Source organism: Schistocerca nitens, chromosome 3, assembly GCF_023898315.1.
Source record: "Schistocerca nitens isolate TAMUIC-IGC-003100 chromosome 3, iqSchNite1.1, whole genome shotgun sequence".
Lineage (NCBI taxonomy): Eukaryota > Metazoa > Arthropoda > Insecta > Orthoptera > Acrididae > Schistocerca > Schistocerca nitens.
In genome coordinates, this window is record NC_064616.1 from 956,515,003 (window position 1) to 956,535,536 (window position 20,534).

Genomic DNA, 20,534 nt, shown 5'->3' on the forward strand with positions numbered 1-20,534 from the left:
TTCAGCACGAACGCTGGTCCAACTGAGGCGCCAGGTGGAAATGGCATGGCAAGCCGTTCCACAGGACTAGATCCAGCATCTCTACGATCGTCTCCATGGGAGAATAGCAGCCTGCATTGCTGCGAAAGGTGGATATACACTGTACTAGTGCCGACATTGTGCATGCTCTGTTGCCTGTGTCTATGTGCCTGTGGTTCTGTCAGTGTGATCATGTGATGTATCTGACCCCAAGAATGTGTCAATAAAGTTTCCCCTTCCTGGGACAATGAATTCACGGTGTTCTTATTTCAATTTCCAGGAGTGTAGTAGTCAACATGTACTTCCAGTACGGCGACAACATTGAAAGCCATCTTGACCATCTAGCCACAGTAACCACGGCATTGTAAGGAAGGAGAATGATAATTACTGCGGCACAAGGGACACAAACGGGGAGGAAGTCGAAGACTTCATCATGGCCTCGCAACTAGTGGTGGCTAACAAGCCTGGTAACCCTCCAACCTGTGCTGGGGGAGGAGGACCAGGCACAAACATCGATGTAACCTTAGCCACTCCTAACGCAATTAATACAATACAACAATGGAAAGTCGAAGAAAACGCCACCACTAGCGACCACAATTTAATTAAATTCATCATAGGAGACAGAGTGTCCCGCTGGGCCATGGGGTGGGAAACGCAATTCAATTATAAAAGGGCTGGTTGGGAACGCCTAGCGAGGGAGTGCGTTATTCCTGCCTTGCCAGAAGGTGACACAGACCTGGACATAGACATAAATGGCAGAGCAGAGGACCTGGTGAGCGCAATAACTAGCGCGGTGAAAGCTGCCGTACCGACCAGGAGGAAGGCCATGGCAGCCTCTCCATCACCATGGTCGCCTGAACTCGAGGATACGCGCCAGTCTGTCAGAAGGTTGAGGAGACACTACCAGCGCAGTGTCGTCTGGCCAGAACGGCAAAGATGGCTGCTGCAATATCGGGAGGCTAAACTCAGATTCCAGAAGGAACTACGAGCTGTCAGAACACGTAGCTGGGAAAACTTCGTCCAAAGCCGATTGGCGTTGGACCCCTGGGGCACACCATATAAATTAGTCAGAGAGAAGATCCGCTCTCCACTGGAATTATCAACAGTCAGGCACGGGGACAGGATGACGGAATCCTGGCAGGAGACTGCCGAGGTCCTCCTCCGGTCCCTGCTGCCTGATGATAGCGCGGATGGGGAATCTGAACCACAGAAACAACTAAGACTTGATAGCCTTTATGAATACAATACCTACACGGCAGTTTACCCTTTCCCAGAGGAAGAGGTGTCTGCAAACATAAAGTCACTTAAGAGGGGTACAGCTCCCGGGCAAGACGGCATCGTAGCTGAGGTGGTGTAGTTTCTAGCTCCCCAGGTAACTGCACCACGCACTCACCTGTACAATGAGTGTCTTAGACAACGAAAATTTCCAAAGGTATGGAAGACAGCGAATGTAGTTATTATCCGAAAAGGACCAGATAAAGACCCAACAAACACGAAATCTTATAGACCAGTTTGCTTGCTCAATATACTCGGGAAAATACTAGAAAAGCTACTAGCTGACAGACTGGCCGCACACCGAGTGCTGTGTGGGATGAGCAACAGGCAGTTCGGCTTCAGGCCTGGGCGATCGGCATCTGATGCAATCGCCCTGGCGGCTGAAGTCTGTGGCTCTTCCCCGCACAAGTACGTGGTGGGCATCATGGTTGACATCAGTGGCGCCGTCGACAACCTGTGGTGGCCTTCGCTCTTCTCCTGCTTGCGGTAGAAGGAGTGTCCAGGGCCGCTATATGGCTGAAGAGCTATTGCGAGGAGCGGGAGGTCTGGCTATCATCCCGAACCGGGAGAATTGGAAAATCTATAACTAAGGATTGTCCCCAGGCTTCCGTGATAGCGCCCCTGTTTTGGGACATCCACATGGAGCCATTATTAGACACCTTACAACAAAGTGAAGAAGTGCTAGAGGTGATAGCCTATGCAGATCACCTCCTCCTGTTGGTTGGCGGCTGTAGCCGCGAGGACATAGAACCCAGAATAGAAAGTGCCCTAAACAAACTACAGCTATGGTGTCAAAACACTAAAATGACAATATCACCAAGCAAATCTACCTACCTGTTATTAAAGGGATAATTAATCAGAAACCCGACTGTACAAATCGAGCGCTCGCCGGTTCTTCGGCGACGTGACACACGATACCTGGGAATCATCATTGATGAGAAGTGGAACTTCGGGAAACACATTTAAACCGTAACTCAGAAAGCCCTTCGAACATTAAACAATCTCATATCCATCGGACACAAAAGGTTTCATCTCCCCCCTCATCTCATAAAACTATATCATAATAGCATATTAACATCAATAGTGGGTTACGGCTCGGGAGTCTGGGCACACAGGCTCAGGAGGATTGTGCCCGCCATGACAGTGAGAAGGGTTCAAAGGAACATGATACTCAGATCTGTGCGGGCTTACAGAACATCACCAGGGGGAGCACTATTAGTCATAATGGGGCTCTGTCCAAAAAAAATGGTTCAAATGGCTCTGAGCACTATGGGACTCAACTGCTGAGGTCATTAGTCCCCTAGAACTTAGAACTAGTTAAACCTAACTAACCTAAGGACATCACAAACATCCATGCCCGAGGCAGGATTCGAACCTGCGACCGTAGCGGTCTTGCGGTTCCAGACTGCAGCGCCTTTAACCGCACGGCCACTTCGGCCGGCTGGGCTCTGTCCCTTGGCCATCAAAATTAAAGAGCGGGCTGCGTGGTTCTGGGTTAAGAAAGGAAATGTTTCGAAGTTAGAAGAGATTTTAGGCACTGGGGCTAGGGACAAGGGTGAGATTCGGCAAAGGGGTGAACAACTATGGCAAGAACTATGGGAGACGGATGAAACAGGGCGTAGGACATATGAACTTATTCCAAACATTAGGGAACGATTAGAAATTAAATACTTTGAACCCACCAGAGGACTAATCCATTTTCTCACTGGACATGCGCCTTACCCGACATACTTATGTCGGTAGGGGAAAAGGGCCACACCCGCGTGTGAATGCGGTCAACCAGAGGGTACTCCCGATCATGTGATTTACGAGTGCCCCCTCTTCAATGATGTTGCTTCCACACTACGTGACCAATTACCTGACCGTGACACATACCACCTAATAAGACAACAAGACACTTTTCAAACTCTTAATAAACTAGCAGATGAGGTATCACAAAAAGTGCTAAAGGAATACCTGAGGGAAATAAATTAACACAAATCAAAGTAAAACTGGAGATATACTAAATACCAAACACGGGCCCTACTCCTGTACCGCCTGCGCGTGGATATGCCAACCTTAGTAGTCTGGAATCCGCCACCTGCGGGACTAGGGGGAGTGGGGAACAATATCACGCACTAGACAAAGCACTGGAATTGACTTAGGTTAGAACTAGTTAGTAGGACTTAGATTAGGAAATTAGCATTAGGAACCAGCAGCGAATAAGATCTTGGCCTGCCCAGTGTCAGGGGCACGCCCATCGGTATTAGCTGAATGGGCAGTAAAATAGGTTTATATATATTGCATGGGGGCTTAATAAAAATATTGAATGCAAATAATTTTAATTTCTGCTTTAGTAGCTGTCTGTCCGATTACGAAGTCTCGTAACGGTTGGCCCTGACTCGTATTATTACGCTATCTGACTGCATAGAACAATAACAAAGAATGAAATGGAAATTTTCATTAACACAGTTAATTAATTAAGACCCCAGCAACTATAAAACCAACGCAACAACAAGCACAAGAGTAACTGTTCTGTGTGTGGGAGTGTGACTCAACGTACGCATCTGGCACGGTTCTTCTTCAACAACACAACAATTTTTAAATAACATTATACTGAATTAATTAAAGAAAATACAAATACCATAACTACTCAAGAGAACCACAATTACACTCTAATCCAAGAACACAAGCCAGATGCTTTGTTGACTGAACCTGTAATGACACATTATTTAAAACATGGAAATAATGAAAAATAAATCAAGTTTCGTTACCTTCATATATTGAGCAAAATCACTCTCATAATTACAATATATCTCCACACCGCCTCGCTATTACCACATCTGAACAAGAACCTTTCAGTATCACATCTCAGCAAGCATTCCCTACTAGCACATCTGAACACGAACTGACTACCACGAGTCCTCGACAAGCACTCACCTCTAGCACATCTCAATAATGACTTCCCGTGGAGGCGGCGGAACAATGCTCTCTAGCGATCTCTGGCGCTGTGGCTCAGTGTAGCCACCTTTCATATGCCCTTCCTCCACGGCTAGAATTTGATGGTATTTTTGCCAGCATTGGTGGTGAAAATACCACCAAATTCGTCAAAAAAATACAGACAAAAATAAAAAATAATATTAATACGTAAATATCATATAACTAGATAAAATTTTGGCTTTGCACTGACCTTTCAATAACCTAATATATAAAATACAGTAAGCAATACAAATTCTTTCATACATGTGACTTTACATAACAGTTTACACAAGTATTATGTGGTTAAACAGTTCAATCAATAGCGTCAGCAATGACGAATATGTGCAGGTAAGAGTCTCATAACTTTTCACAAACAGTAATACACAAAAAATCAGTTTATACAAATATTCACATAAACGCTTTCCATAGCCCAAGAATAAGCAGTTGACAGTTCCAGCAGTAGCACCCAGCAATGGTCAACAGATGCAAATACCAATAAGTAACATTTTTTCAATAGAAGCAGTCCATCAGTGGCACCCGCAATGTTGAGCAGGTGCAGACACCAACAAGTAACACCATTTCAGTAGAAGCAGTCCATTAGTGGCACCAGAAATGTTGATCAGGTGCACACAGCAACAGGTGACTTCATTTCAGTAGAAGCAATCCATCAGTGGCACCCAGCAATGTTGAGCAGGTGCAGACATCAACAGGTGACATCTTTTCAGTAGAAGCAGTCCATCAGTGGCACCCAGCAATGTTGAGTAGGTGCAGACACCAACAAGTAACACCATTTCAGTAGAAGCAGTCCATTAGTGGCACCAGCAATGTTGATCAGGTGCACACAGCAACAGGTGACTTCATTTCAGTAGAAGCAATCCATCAATGGCACCCAGCAATGTTGAGCAGGTGCAGACATCAACAGGTGACATCTTTTCAGTAGAAACAGTCCATCAGTGGCACCCAGCAATGTTGAGTAGGTGCAGACACCAACAAGTAACACCATTTCAGTAGAAGCAGTCCATTAGTGGCACCAGCAATGTTGATCAGGTGCACACAGCAACAGGTGACTTCATTTCAGTAGAAGCAATCCATCAGTGGCACCCAGCAATGTTGAGTAGGTACACACAGCAACAAGTCACATTTCTCAGCAGAAGCAGTTCCATAAAATCTAGTATCACTGATCACACTGTTCATCAGAGTTTATAAGCAGAAATTAAACATGTCCTAGTGGCACCAATCATGTAGAGAAGGTACAAGTAACAGTCCAAAATTTTTTCACAATCACTGATCACACAGTTCATCAGCAGAAATTAAACATGTCCTTGTGGCACCAATCATGTAGAAAAAGTGCAAGTAACAGTCCATACTATTCACCATAACTACTGAGACAGTTCAGTCATGAACAATAGTTTGAATGCACATACAATTTCTTTAACAAATTATTATTAATGCTCTTACACTAAACATACAAATCATAATAAACACACAAATGATATCAGGTAATTGTCACATTAACTATTACAGTACACAATAACAGTTAACCTATAATATTTATGGGTGTCAGTGCAAGCCACAACAAACAAGTGAAATAATATTTAGGAGATAGGTTGGGATCACTTCTCTGGGATTATAAAAGGAAAACACACAAAACACACTCACTCATCTTTCATCCACATTAGTGCTACTGTGTAATTGAATAGTGTTAACTGTGTAAATGCAATTCTGTCAAAATTTTATGTTCATCATGTGTATCAAGTAGTAGTGGCAGCAATGTATAACAGTCAATAATAGTTAAGTCAACGTCATAGTCATCATGTCAAGACCAATGTTTGCCAAGCCAGATCAAAATGTACGGTTGCTGAACAACTGTCAGTGAGCCAAGATATGCACATGCTTCCTCTCTCAAAAAAAAGTATATACTGCTTAGTGATTTAACAAGTGTGTGTATAGACAATCTTCCTTCCACTTTAGTGTTCTAGTCTGCCATCTTCATCCTCCTTGTTCCATATAAACCAACAAAACAATATGCTCCTCATTTACTTTACCTCTTATCCACCAAAACTCCAATAATCATCAACTTCACCTAATCTCAATACCTCAATAATACGTCGATACATATAAACCTCAGCACCAATATCATTTCACTTCCATAACAACTCTTTCCTCTAGTCAGTCTCCTCGAACAAGTACAGACAAAATCCTAGTGCAACTTCAATTCATCATCCCATACAATCCGAAGACACAGTGTCCACACACAACCTCTGTGTAATCCATCTGACCCAAATTTTCTACTCATTATAAATTATAAGATACATTTTGGTTCCTTGTCCATCATTAAATAAAAGAAATGCGTACATGACCTCTAACAGACTTTAGTTCGAATAACTCTCAGTGATTAAGTACGATTACGGAGTGTGAATGATCATAATATTTCACAGTGTGTACACCACTTCAAGAATCATAGCAGAAGCAAACATGTGGAGTATTTTTTGTGTCAAGTGTCACTTCCTATTTCAATTGCTCACCAAAATGCAGTGTAATACTGTCAATGGTCTAAACCTAGTTTTGGTCTGTCATGTCGTTAGCTTCCTTCCTATTAGCATAAATTTATACAGCTTCCATAAAACCTCAGCTCATGTGACTTCTATGACTTTCTTGTACTAATGTCGTTCGTCGAATTACTGCAGTTCATTTTCTTATCTTAAAAATATAAGGCACTGAGCGTAGGCAAAACAAGCAATAGCGAGTAAATATACCAGTAGAGAACAGAATGTCAACAAGTGGATGCAGCACAATCCCTATAACAAGGCTCTGCCAAGCGAACAATCTACAATTAATACCATAGTGTAACCTAGTCTCTATGTTTGTACACAGTATATCAGCATTTCTATATACTAAATTGAAGAGTAGTTATGACAACAAAACAGAAATGTGTAAATATGCAATCCATACGCACAGCAGCAAACATGCCTTACACAATAAACAGGTCATTAGCATCACATCGACATAAGCAAATAAATGCTCATATGTAATCTTAATAAGTACCCATGAAGGCGCAAGCAGATAAATCACAAAGTATAACTTACATATCCAACCACATCAGCACAATTAATCAGGTGACAATTATAATTTAAATAAATAAGCACAGCAGGCACATAATTAAAAAATATGACATCAGTGAAAAAGCATTGCAGCCAAGCGATGCATAATATATACAAATAACAACCCTGTTCATTAATTAATCATTGTCAAAATCAGTTAATATGCGTAAGCACGTCGCTTCACTAGTAAATTCATAGAACATGAAATTTAGCACAAAGTATGAGTCACGTAATCGCAAGCAGCAAAAAGTACGTGCCTAAGTGGAAATATGTTACCTGAAAAATAAACTCAATTAACCGTTACCTTTTTTTGTTTATTACTTTCTTCTTCGAAATGACCTTCTTCCTGAAAATTTTCTCCAAAGCAAGTCGTCTTAACGTCGGACACGCACAGAATTTACCTGAAGGTCTTAAATACTTTATACAACCGTATCCTGAAAAATACTGAACGTTAATAACATAATTTATGAAGTCCTTATAGCTTTATACAGAATTTATTCGGAGAAATTAAACTGTGTATTTATTTACGTCTGTCAGTGCATTCGCACTGAGCGCTCGATCAGCTGTAGGCGCGTGACGTAGAAAGTGATTGTTTGCGGTTAACGACTGCCTTGTGCGGCGCGCCGACTTGACTGTTGCTTTGAGTATGTGCCGCTGCCAAAACACAGCGCGGTATCCTTGTATTCTCTGCGTGTTTACATGTAGCTGTTAGTTTCTCACAAGTATGTCATTCCACAAAATTTTTTTTAAAAGTATATCATTCCACAAAAATTTTGGAAACTACGAACCTCACGTTTTGTGGTAGGAACAGCGTAATTACGAATAGCGTCTAGTTTCTCTGTATCAGGAAGAATACCTTCTGTAGGAATAATGTGACCGAGAAATTTCACCTGAGAACGACCAAATTCAGATTTTTCCAAGTTCACTGTAATGCCAACTCTTGCAAAAATACGTAATAATGAATCCAAAATTTTGTTGTGCTCACTCCAAGAACGTTTAGCAATAAGAATGTCGTCAACATATGAAGTAATATTGTCACGAATATAAAAAGGTAAAATTTCATTTAAACTACGAATTAATGCTGCAGAAAATATAGTAAGTCCAAACGGTAATTTCCAAAGTCACTTTCGGGTAAAATCGTCATATCCGGTTAATCTTTACCTACTGTCTAGATAGATGGATAGTAGAAGAGTTGTTTTTATAGATGCAAAGAATAGTGAAAGAGTAGGCAGCGGTGCAGAAAACTAAAAGGGAAATAACACCACTACAGCTCGGGGCCCTGTGATCGCTACGGCACATATTCACTTAGTGTAGTGAATCCCCTGAGGACTTTAATAACTGCACATAAATTTCAGTTTGTGACTTAGTGGCCAATTTGGTGGTAGTGCGTACATAAATTGATCTAACCATGCACATGGATGTATGTCATTCTTAGAATTGCGGAAGATCTTAAATTTCCGAACAGTCAAGATGTGTTTATAGTCAAAGTTTTCGCCTCGTGGCGACAAAGACCTACCGCGTCTGTCCCAGTCCCAGTGTTGATTATTGTCAAGTTCGCGCGCCTGGCGCTCTCTTGTTGCATCCCGTAAATGAAACAAATTACCTTCTTCAAAGCCCTCTGCTATCTATGATTCTAAATTTCTTTTGCTGTCTTTTCCTACGATTTCGCCTTCAGTTTGTTTGACTTGCTTTCGTAATGCCTCAACTTCCCTTTTAACGCGTTCATTAAATTTTCCCCGATTTTCAACATGCTTATTTATGTTCTGGTACTCTTCGGTTTCTGCAAATGGTAATGGAGCTGTATCATCCGAATCTGTGTCCCCATTTAAACTAAGACTTGTCAGTTTATCTGAAATCTCAACTCTTTCCGATAAGTTTACGTCTTCCGTGAGTGTCGCAACTCGGGTTTCGGTATTGTCACATTTAGTAGTTAACTGTTCACACTGTTGCGTTAAGTCATTTGGTACGGATTCCTCTATTCTTTCAAGTATTTCTTCCTTATCGTGTGCACGTTGTAAATTTAACTCTGAAAATTTTTGAACTATCACGCGATCTTTTTCTTCCTGTTCCCTGCCCTGTTCCTCTTGTCTGATTTCTGTTGAAATTAAACTATTATTGTGAGCATTCAAAACCGGTTGTACTTCTTCTCTGATTTCTTTCTTTGATTCATCTTTCGTATTTTTGAAACCTGTCCTTATTTGTGAGCATAACCGTGTTGTCATTGTTCCCATCTCAGTTCTAATTGTTCCTATTTGTGAGTCTAACCGTGATTCCATTGTTCCCATATCTGTTTCTAAACGTGTTGCCACTGTTTTTAATTCAGATGCTATATCAGTTTTAATTTCAGATCGTAACTGTGATCCCATATTTAATATTGCACCCAACAACTGCTCCATAATAGCCGGTTCGAAATTCTTTTCGCCCCTAACATTTCCAGCAAAACCAGTTTCCTTCGTCATAGCTGTAAAGCTATCTGTATTCGATACTATTCCAGAATCTTCTATCGGTAATCTCGTATTCTCTGAATTTTCTGATTGAGAAAAATTTTGAAAGGGTTCTGGACTATTTTCCCTGCTTATTAAATTGTTTTCAACTTCATTATTTATCGTACTGTTGTCCTGTGTTGGCGAGTTCGCCATGTCAACAATTTCGTCATTGTGACTATCCATCATTTTTGCCTTTTTCATCGATCGCGTAATCATTTACAAAACATACAAAACTCGTCACAGTACGAAAATTACAGAGAATATAACACGTTATCACCAACAATACCATTCACACGAAACGCTTCCTTCAAACACGATTAACGAACAATTGAAATAATTGCACTAATTTGTCAAACCCATAGACAAGACAACCAATATTAAATTTTGAAAAATACCATCAGAAGAATGCCAATTACCAAATCTACACATGCAATATAGACTACAATCACTAAACTACAAATTACTACAACAATACTACTGTCTACTATTTTTACAATCAGAAGAATTCCAAGGGACGATCCGAAGCAGCGGTCGCCACGTGCATGGGGGCTTAATAAAAATATTGAATGCAAATAATTTTAATTTCTGCTTTAGTAGCTGTCTGTCCGATTACGAAGTCTCGTAACGGTTGGCCCTGACTATTATTATTACGCAATCTGACTGCTTAGAACAATAACAAAGAATGAAATGGAAATTTTCATTAACACAGTTAATTAATTAAGTCCCCAGCAACTATAAAACCAACGCAACAACAAGCACAAGAGTAACTGTTCTGTGTGTGGGAGTGTGACTCAACGTACGCATCTGGCACGGTTCTTCTTCAACAACACAACAATTTTTAAATAACATTATACTGAATTAATTAAAGAAAATACAAATACCATAATTACTCAAGAGAACCACAATTACACTCTAATCCAAGAACACAAGCCAGATGCTTTGTTGACTGAACCTGTAATGACACATTATTTAAAACATGGAAATAATGAAAAATAAATCAAGTTTCGTTACCTTCATATATTGAGCAAAATCACTCTCATAATTACAATATATCTCCACACCGCCTCGCTATTACCACATCTGAACAAGAACCTTTCAGTATCACATCTCAGCAAGCATTCCCTACTAGCACATCTGAACACGAACTGACTACCACGAGTCCTCGACAAGCACTCACCTCTAGCACATCTCAATAATGACTTCCCGTGGAGGCGGCGGAACAATGCTCTCTAGCGATCTCTGGCGCTGTGGCTCAGTGTAGCCACCTTTCAATATATATATATATATATATATATATATATATATATATATATATATATATATATATATATATATATATATATCTGACACAATTGTGACGCTGCAGGCAGTAGAGTTAGTTAAGATCTTAGATATTAAATACTAATACTTGTAAGAATTTAGCTGCCCATTGTAATTAGAGTATAGCTGTAGCTCACAATCAATTAAATTATAATTAGCTGCAACTGATATCTAACAAATTTACAAATTAAGACCCACTAATCATATAAGGAAGTGGGTTATGCTGTATAATTATTATTGTTGGTTAAATAAAGAATTTAAAAAAAACTATCGAACATGCCTGGGATAAATTTAAAAGGACTGTTTATGGACGACGTGACATACCAACCACTCTGAGGGATCTACGCCGAATCGCCGTTGAGGAGTGGGACAATCTGGATCCACAGTGCCTCAATGAACTTGTGGATAGTATGCCACGACGACGACAGGCATGCATCAAAGCAAGAGGTCGTGCTACTGGGAATTAGATGTACTGGTGTGTACAACAATCTGGACCAGTACCACTGAAGGTCTCGCTGCATGGTGGTACAACGTGCAACAACAGCAATAAAAAGTGCGGAAATGATGTTTATGTTGACCTCTATTCTAATTTTTTGTACAGGTTCCGGAACTGTCGGAACAGAGGTGATGCAAAACTTTTTTGATGTGTGTATTAAGAACTGGTTGTAATTAGATAAAAACTTTAGGTTTTTAACATCGGAATACTAGGTTGATCCACAAATAATCAGTTAATAGCTGATGGCAAGCAAGATGAAAGGTACGGCAGATAGAATAGAGACATGTGAAGAAGGGGAAGACGAGATTGTGTTTCCTGAACTGTGTTACAATAGAAGTATGGGTGACTCGGAGAAGAAAACTAAGACAAACTTGATAATATGAGCAACGAGCATTCACATTGTAAATGCAGAAATGAAAAATGATGATATAGAGTTATTTTACAGCTAAGATTGGGGAGTGATGTAGGTTACGAAGTAAGCGAAGTAAATAATGAAGTGGTTAATGGTCAAGACACTACTTTCCTGTGTCTCAGTTAGTACTTGATATTTTTAAAAATATCGGTAATTCGGTATATTTTTATTTGAAAACATATCACTATCGGCTCGAATGAAAGTATCGATATATCGACGGAAAAATGTTGAAGTACATGTCCATAAAAATATCGTCTGCACATTGTAAATCTACTGCCGGTTTTGGAGCTGTATTTTTTATTCATATTTTATTAGGTATTCTGTATATCAACAAGCTAGCAGCATGCTTATCACCATTAGAGCAAGAATTGAAAGTAAGATGATGCACGTTCACCCTCGTCGGGCGATAAGCACTTTGCTAGTGGTAACGGCATGTAAGTGGCAAAATAAAAGGTGCCCGATAGGTCTGTTGTTCAGATTTGTCTGGAACACTTTATGTCGACTTCTCTCTTTTTTTTCCGATGGCAGTGACCTAGAAGCTGTGGTGTCGAAATTGCGTGGTGAACGTAAGCGTGGCAATTTCTGCCGGTACCGCCGCGCTCCGATTACGTGAGCATTTCCGCTCACACGTCACCGCCCACCACAAAGACTACTCTTGTCATTCAGATTTTTATTCAACGTTCTCAGCAACTGCTTTTGAAGAAAGCTAATGTGAAAAAATAGCACTCTAGCTGCGTTAAAAATAGTTTTCAAACGCTACTGGGGTACTATTTCTTTACATCGGAAATCTCGTAATCCCATTCACACCGTCACTCCCACCCCTCCCCACACCACGTACATGTCCTTTGAGTATACCCTCTACCTACTCCTTTCACCTTTTGCTTTCCTTTCTTTGCATAGGAGTGGTTTCCCATTTGAGCGCTTGATATTTATACGAGTGCTTCTCTTTCTCCAAAGATCTCTCTAATTTTCCTGTAGGCAGTATCTACCTTCACCTAGTGATATATGCTTCAACATCCTTACATTTCTCCTCCAGCCATTCCCGCTTAGCCATTTTCCACTTCATATCGATCTCACTTTTAAGACATTTGTATTCCTTGTCCGCAGCTCGTGGTCGTGCGGTAGCGTTCTCGCTTCCCGCGCCCGGGCTCTCGGGTTCGATTCCCGGCGGGGTCAGGGATTTTCACTGCCTCGTGATGACTGGGTGTTGTGTGCTGTCCTTAGGTTAGTTAGGTTTAGGTAGTTCTAAGTTAGAGGGGACTGATGACCATAGATGTTAAGTCCCATAGTGCTCAGAGCCATTTGTATTCCTTTTCGCTCGCTTCATTAATTGCTTTTTTATTTTCTCCTTTACTCTATTAAATTCAATATGTCTTGTGTTAACCAAGGATTTCTGTTAGCCCTGGTCTTTTTACCTACTTGATCCTCTGCTGCCTTCACTATTTCATTTCTCAAAACTACCCATCCATCTTGTACTGTAATCCTTTCCCCTGTTCTTGTCAATATTCCCTTAAAGCTCCCTCTGAAACCCTCTACAGAGTCTGGTTTTTTCAGTTTATGCAGGTATCATCTCCTTAAATTTCCATCATTTTAGAGTTTCGTAAGTTTCCATCTGCATTTCATAACCAATAAATTGTAGTCAGAGTTTACATCTGCCCCTGAAAATGTCTTACAATTTAAAATCTGGTTCCTAAATCTCTCTCTAAGCACTATATAATCAATCTGAAACCTTCCAGTGTCTCCAGGTCTCTTCCACACATACAACTTTCTCTCGTGATTCTGAAACCAAGTGTTAACTGTTATTAAATTATGTTCTGTGCAAAATTCTACCAGGCGGCCTCCTCTTTCATTCCTTTTGCCCAGTCCACATTCACCTACTACTTTTCCTTTTCTCGTTTTTCCTACTATCGAATTCCGGTCCCCCATGGCTATTAAATTTTCGGTTCCCTCAACTATCTGCATAATTTCTTGTATCTGAACATACATTTTCACAATTTCCTCCTCAAAAAATGGCTGTGAGCACTATAGGATTTAACTGCTGTGGTCATCAGTCCCCTAGAACTTAGAACTACTAGAACCTACCTAACCTAAGGACATCACACACATCCATACCCGAGGCAGGATTCGAACCTGCGACCGTAGCGGTCGCGCGGTTCCAGACTGTAGCGCCTAGAGGCGCTCGGCCACTCCGGCCGGCTTTTCCTCCTCATCTGCGGAACTAGTTGGGCCGGCCGCAGTGGCCGAGCGGTTATAGGCGCTACAGTCTGGAGCCGAGCGATCGCTACGGTCGCAGGTACGAATCCTGCCTCGGGCATGGATGTGTGTGATGTCCTTAGGTTAGTTAGGTTTAAATAGTTCTAAGTTCTATGGGACTGATGACCTCAGAAGTTAAGTCCCATAGGGCTCAGAGCCATTTAAACCTTTTGAACTAGTTGGCATATAAACTTGTACTACTGTCGTGGCTGTGGGTTTCGTGTCTATGTTGGCTACAATAATGCGTTCACTATGCTGTTTATAGTAGCTTATCTGCGTTCCTACTTTTTTGCTCATTACTAAACCTACTATTTGATTTTGCATTTGTAAATCTATATTCACCTGACTAGAAGCCCTGTTCCTCCTCCCACCGAAATTCACTACTTCCGAACAAAGTCTAACATTAATCTATCCATTTCCCTTTTTAAATTTTCTAATCTACCTGGTCGATTAAGAGATCTGACATTCCACAGTCCCATCCGTATAACGCCAATTTTGTTTATCCTGATAACGACGTCCTCCTGAGTAGTTCCCGCCCGTAGATGCGAATGGGGGATTGTTTTACTTCCATAACATTTAATCCAAGTGGGTGCTATCATCATTTAGCCATACAGTAGAGCTGCATTCCCTCGGAAAAAATTACGGCGGTGGTTTCATCTTGCTTTCAGCCTTTCGCTGTACTAGAACAGCAATGACATTTTGGTTGATGTTACAAGGCCAGACCAATCAATCATGTAGACTGTTCCCGCTGCAACTACTGAAAAGGCTGCTACCCATCTTCAGGAACCACGCGTTTGACAGGCCTCTCAATAAATACTCCTCCGTTGTGGTTGCGCCTACGGTACAGCTGTCTGTATCGCTGAGGCACGCAAGCCTTCCCAACAACGACAACGGCAACGTCGGTGTCTCATGGGTGGGGGGAAGGGGGGGAGGAGATATACATATACATGGTACAGATTAACATTTCGACTTTCCAAAGACATGGGAGTAGGCTAAGAAAATATACTAGCTTTACACCCGCGGCTTCGATGTACACATACATAGTCGAAGCGGCGGGTGTAATGCTAGTATGTTTTTTTGGCCTTCTCCCATCTCTTCGCAGAGTCGTCATGTTAATCTGGATTTGGCTATGTTAGCGCTAGAGTGTGGTTGGATGTTTTTCCTGTCACCACTCTTTCATCCCATCTGTCTGTCTCTAGTTTCATCCTATGTCGAAGTGCGCGAACATATTTGAAATATTTGCGAAAAACAGAGACGGATCGTGTGTACAAACCTAGTGTTCACCTATTCGCATGAAACCACCAAAAAGCCATGCACAAACCCGGCGGCACGTCGGATCTCTTCATTAGTCTGCCAGGCGGTTTTGGTGTCTTCTCCAGTCGCATTCACAGTAGGACAATTGCTGCCACAGTCACTACCTTTTCTAACCGCTACATGCACATTCACTAAATTATAGTCTCTACAATCCATTCTCTAACCTGATCATAGTAGGTGTCGCTAACGCTGCTGTTTTACGCACTTCGTTCCGAATTACGCGTTAATTTAACTCGTAACGTCTGGGTTCCATGGATTAAGTGATTACTAACACAACATTTTGTAAAACGAAGCCTGTAGCTTCAACAACTTTGCTAAACAACGGTTTATTAACTCAAAAATGGTTCAAATGGCTCTGAGCACTATGGGACTTAACAGCTGTGGTCATCAGTCCCCTAGAACTTAGAACTACTTAAACCTAATTAACCTAAGGACATCACACACATCCATGCCGGAGGCAGAATTCGAACCTGCGACCGTAGCAGTCGCGCGGTTCCGGACCGCGCGCCCAGAACCGCGAGACCACCGCAGCCGGCTATTAACTCAGATTAATGTCCTAGCGACAGTACAAAATTGCTGGGAAATGTATCATTCATGAAAGGTATTCTAACCAGTAATTTTTTGTCATCTCCCTAAGTTTAAGGCCAATTTCTTGGCTTTGTCCTGAGGGATATGAAAACCAATTTTCTCGGACATTATTCTTGAGCCGTCGGTATCAACTCTGAATGTAAACTTTCAAGTGTCAAAAGCAGTAGCCACTGGTTACGACATATTGTTTTGGTGGCAGAAGACTCAACAGCCAGGCTGGTAAGAAATGTGTGTGACGTGCTTCTTCAGTTGCTGTAGCTGTGTTCTGATAAATTAGAAATCGTAGCAAATGAGACTACCTACTTGCGGCACAAATGCAGCCTCTCCCGGTCGCAGGACTATACTGTGAGCGTAGGGTGAGCTCTAGTGCGACGCATATTTTAAGTATCTCAGCGAGCTGCCAAATTAATGGACTGATTAGCAGGACAGGGCACCACTGATTTTAAGATGCCACTGGAACTTCTTGGACTCAATCTTGATGCAATCCTCACTACTGTCGTCGTATTTGCCGCAAAGTGCGATACAAGCGATTTAATTCAACTTTAAGGCGTATACAGAGAAGTGTGCTGCTGAGTGTCGCAAGGACCTCCACAACATAACCGATGGAGGCACTATTAATCATAGCAGGCGTGTGTCCAATAAATATTATTGTCAGATACACAGGATCTCTCTACTGGATACGTAAAGGGAAATATCCCAAATAGTAAGAAACAGCGGATCCGGAAACAACAATCAAAAAAGAGCGCTAATTATGGACTGTTGCGTGAGCATAAAAGGCACTGGGACACTATCACAACAGTGCGCTGAGTAAATGACATAATTCCAAGCATTAAGGAGACCATTTCTATGTCTGGCAGGCTATGGACGCTGTCCTGAATATTTGTACCATGCAGAGTAACGTCCGGCAAAAATGTGTGAATGTGGCGACATTGGTACACCGGACCATTTCGTACTAGAGTGTCCAGCGTACAAAGATTTTCGGTCTTAGAGACGTCGACAAGCGCAAAAGACACGTTTTAGAAAGAAGCAGCAAACAGTGTATCTGAGAAATAATTTATAAAGTATTTATAGTAGAAGAGAATCCCAATTATTAGTGATACTGCCGAAGTGAATTGTATGAGTGCGTTAACGAGTATTACCGAGAATTTCAGTACGCTGAAATTAATTCCTAAACATTAATTCCTAACAGTGGATATGTGACCAACAAAGTGGCATTTATGGCAGGACCGGCATAATGACTTCGTAATTATGGGGGGCTTATGTGGGTCTCGCAGCAAGAGCAGGCTGCGGGGGTTTTGATGTGGTGGATCGCTGGCTGTCGTAAGTTGAGTCTGCAGTGACTGTACACGACAGCGCTAGCTCATTTGTAGTTCCATCTAGGGGAAAACGCTCGGTGGGTTCTTAATTCTATGGGGTGGCATGGTTTTCCTAGAATTCCAATTCTAGAGATGTAGTATGCTGTCAACATAAATCGGGGATTCACTCGCATAGAAGTAGGTAATGACAGCATGGCTCATAGTATTCCACAACTGGTGCTTCCTCAAGAATAGATCTTCCTTAAGGTAAATGTCCGGAGTGTGAAAGTTTGGGAACTGCCTGTGAGCTATCTGCTGCCATGGTAGTGTAGATGATTAACAAATGTAGCATTATGTTGAAGGGTCTCGATGTTTTTCCATTTTATGTATTATTTTCTGCATTTTCTGTTTCGTTTGTATATAACATCACTAATCACTGAAAATGCTTAAAATACATTAAAGGTCTTGAAGTGAATATTAATTACAGTTATAAAAACACTCTGTAGCAATGCGAAAATGTGCCCCCATTCAGGTTCCTGTTAGCGGATGTCGATAATCTTAACAATAATAAATAAATATCAAAATATTTTCCCTAGGTCAACGCTAATTATAGACTCTGTTAACTATAAATTTTCTTATAAAACATTAAACAGTTAGTGTCCAACCTTACATTAATAGTACACCTGACCAGAGAGGACTAGTGCTGATTTTTGGCAAAAAACAATTTCTATGTTCTTGTTATGTTCGTCTAAGCATTGTTCGATATCTGTTCTTTTCTACCACTATTGCTAGTTGGAGGAAGTATTACGTTACTGCGAACAATTGGCAATTGAATTTGGACATTACATCTTGAGTCTCAATCACATGACGCCATGGATTTCCATTGAGTATAACTAGTAAAATAATTTGTCATTCATGTTCAAAATCTATGAACAGTTCTTTAATAACATAACAACTGAATGCCATTTATTTAAAATTTATGCAACATTACATGTATCTCAAAGACACACGCAAATTATTCAGCGTTACATAAAAGTATCACTAAGCATTAATGAGAATATTTTCATAATTTTTAAGTGCTATTCTTTTAAGCATATTTTTGCTGTAATTTTTTTTTAGAGAACAAGGCCTTGGAGGCACTGGGAGCACTGGGACTGCGAAAGAATATTATGTCCTCCACAATTTTCCCGCCCCAGAAAGAAGGAAATGGAGAAAGAAAACAGGAATAACGCATTCTGCCACACACAAAAATGTGTAAATAACTTGAAAAATTAGTAGTTTCTGTGGTGTCACCGCCAGACACCACACTTGCTAGGTGGTAGCTTAAATCGGCCGCGGTCCATTAGTACATGTCGGACCCGCGTGTCGCCACTGTCAGGATCGCAGACCGAGCGCCACCACAAGGCAGGTCTCGAGAGACGTACTGGCACTCGCCCCAGTTGTACGGACGACATTGCTAGCGACGACACGTACGAAGCCTTTCTCTCAATTGCCGAGAGACAGTTAGAATAGCCTTCAGCTAAGTCCATGGCTACGACCTAGCAAGGCGCATTAACCATATCTGGAGAGAGTCTCACTTGTATTATCAAGAGAAATGTACCACAATGAATTAAAGTTAAGTATACGAGAAGCTCCGTTCTTTTCTTTATAGCTTTCATCACGTATCCTGTTTCAGACTTAACGCCAGTCGGCGTGTGTGTACGCGTGCCTTTCGGTTACCCGTCACTGTGGACTGGCTGCCTTGTCAGTCCACTACAGTTTCCGCCGCATCAAATTCAAGTGGCGTTAACCCAGTAATTAATGTTAAAAGATATCATCAATGGTCATGAAAACAGCTTGAAAATCCTAGACCCACCATCCATTCAGAATACAACGAGCACGTGCGTGGAAGTGATCGAATGGATCAAAATGTGAACCAGTACGAACTATCTGCAACAAGAAACGGTACTCGGCTCTTTTCAGTTGGTTATTGGATGTCGCAGTACACAGTTCCTCGATTATCTTAAGTAAAAGAGGAAATACAATCGCTCATGTAAATTTTCGGTCAAGGAGTTGTGCAGGTAAACTTGAGGAAGGACTTGGACAAACCTCGCACTTCAGTCCGGCAGCAAATCGGCTCCAGATTAATGGAATCTATCACATGACTGTAAAAACTCAGAAACTCGAAAGAAAACGATGTGCTGGAATAAATAGGACATCAGCACGTAGACAGTGCAAGGAGTGTAACGTGGGACAGTGTCTCGACTGTTTTCTGCTTATTGTACCAAGCAAATTCTTTTTTATTTGTTGTTTTTACGGTGTTTGATTTGTTTCTTTCTCTTCAAAAATGTGTAATCCTTACGTATAAATGTTCTCGATTGTGCTTAGCGTCAGGTGTGAGGTACATTACATTTTAAGAGGGCGTTCAAGAAGTAATGCGACACATTCCTTTCTCGGCCAGTTTCTGGAGAACAAATGAGGAAATTGTTGTGGGATATCTTGGTATATTCTCACTTCAGCTCCTGTAGTTTCACGAAGTTCTAACTGGTGGTTGCGCTATACGCGTCTTTCAAAATGGTGTCTGAAATGGAGGAGCGTTCCAGGCAGAGAGCTGTCATTCAGTGTGTTTTGGCGGAAAACCAGAGCATAGCAGATACTCATAGGCTGTTGCATAGTGTCTGCGGAGACCTGACAGTGAGGAAAAGCACGACGAGTCGTTGGGTGAAGCGTATGTCATCATCGAAATGTCGCGTAAATCTGTCCAATCTCCTGAGTGCTGGCCGGCTGCATAGAGCTTTGACTTCTGCAGTATTGGTACATGCGGACACATTCATTGGGGGTGATCGACAGATCACTATCTAAAACCTCCACGCATAACGGGGCGTCTCTGTTGATAGTACAGAGAGACTAGTCCACCACTTCCGATTCTCAAAGATGTGTGCTACTGTGTTCCTCGCAGCCTAACAGAAGATCGTGAAGAGCAATGAATGATGTACTCAACTGGAAGCAGTATGTGGATTCTGTGGTGGATACTGGTGA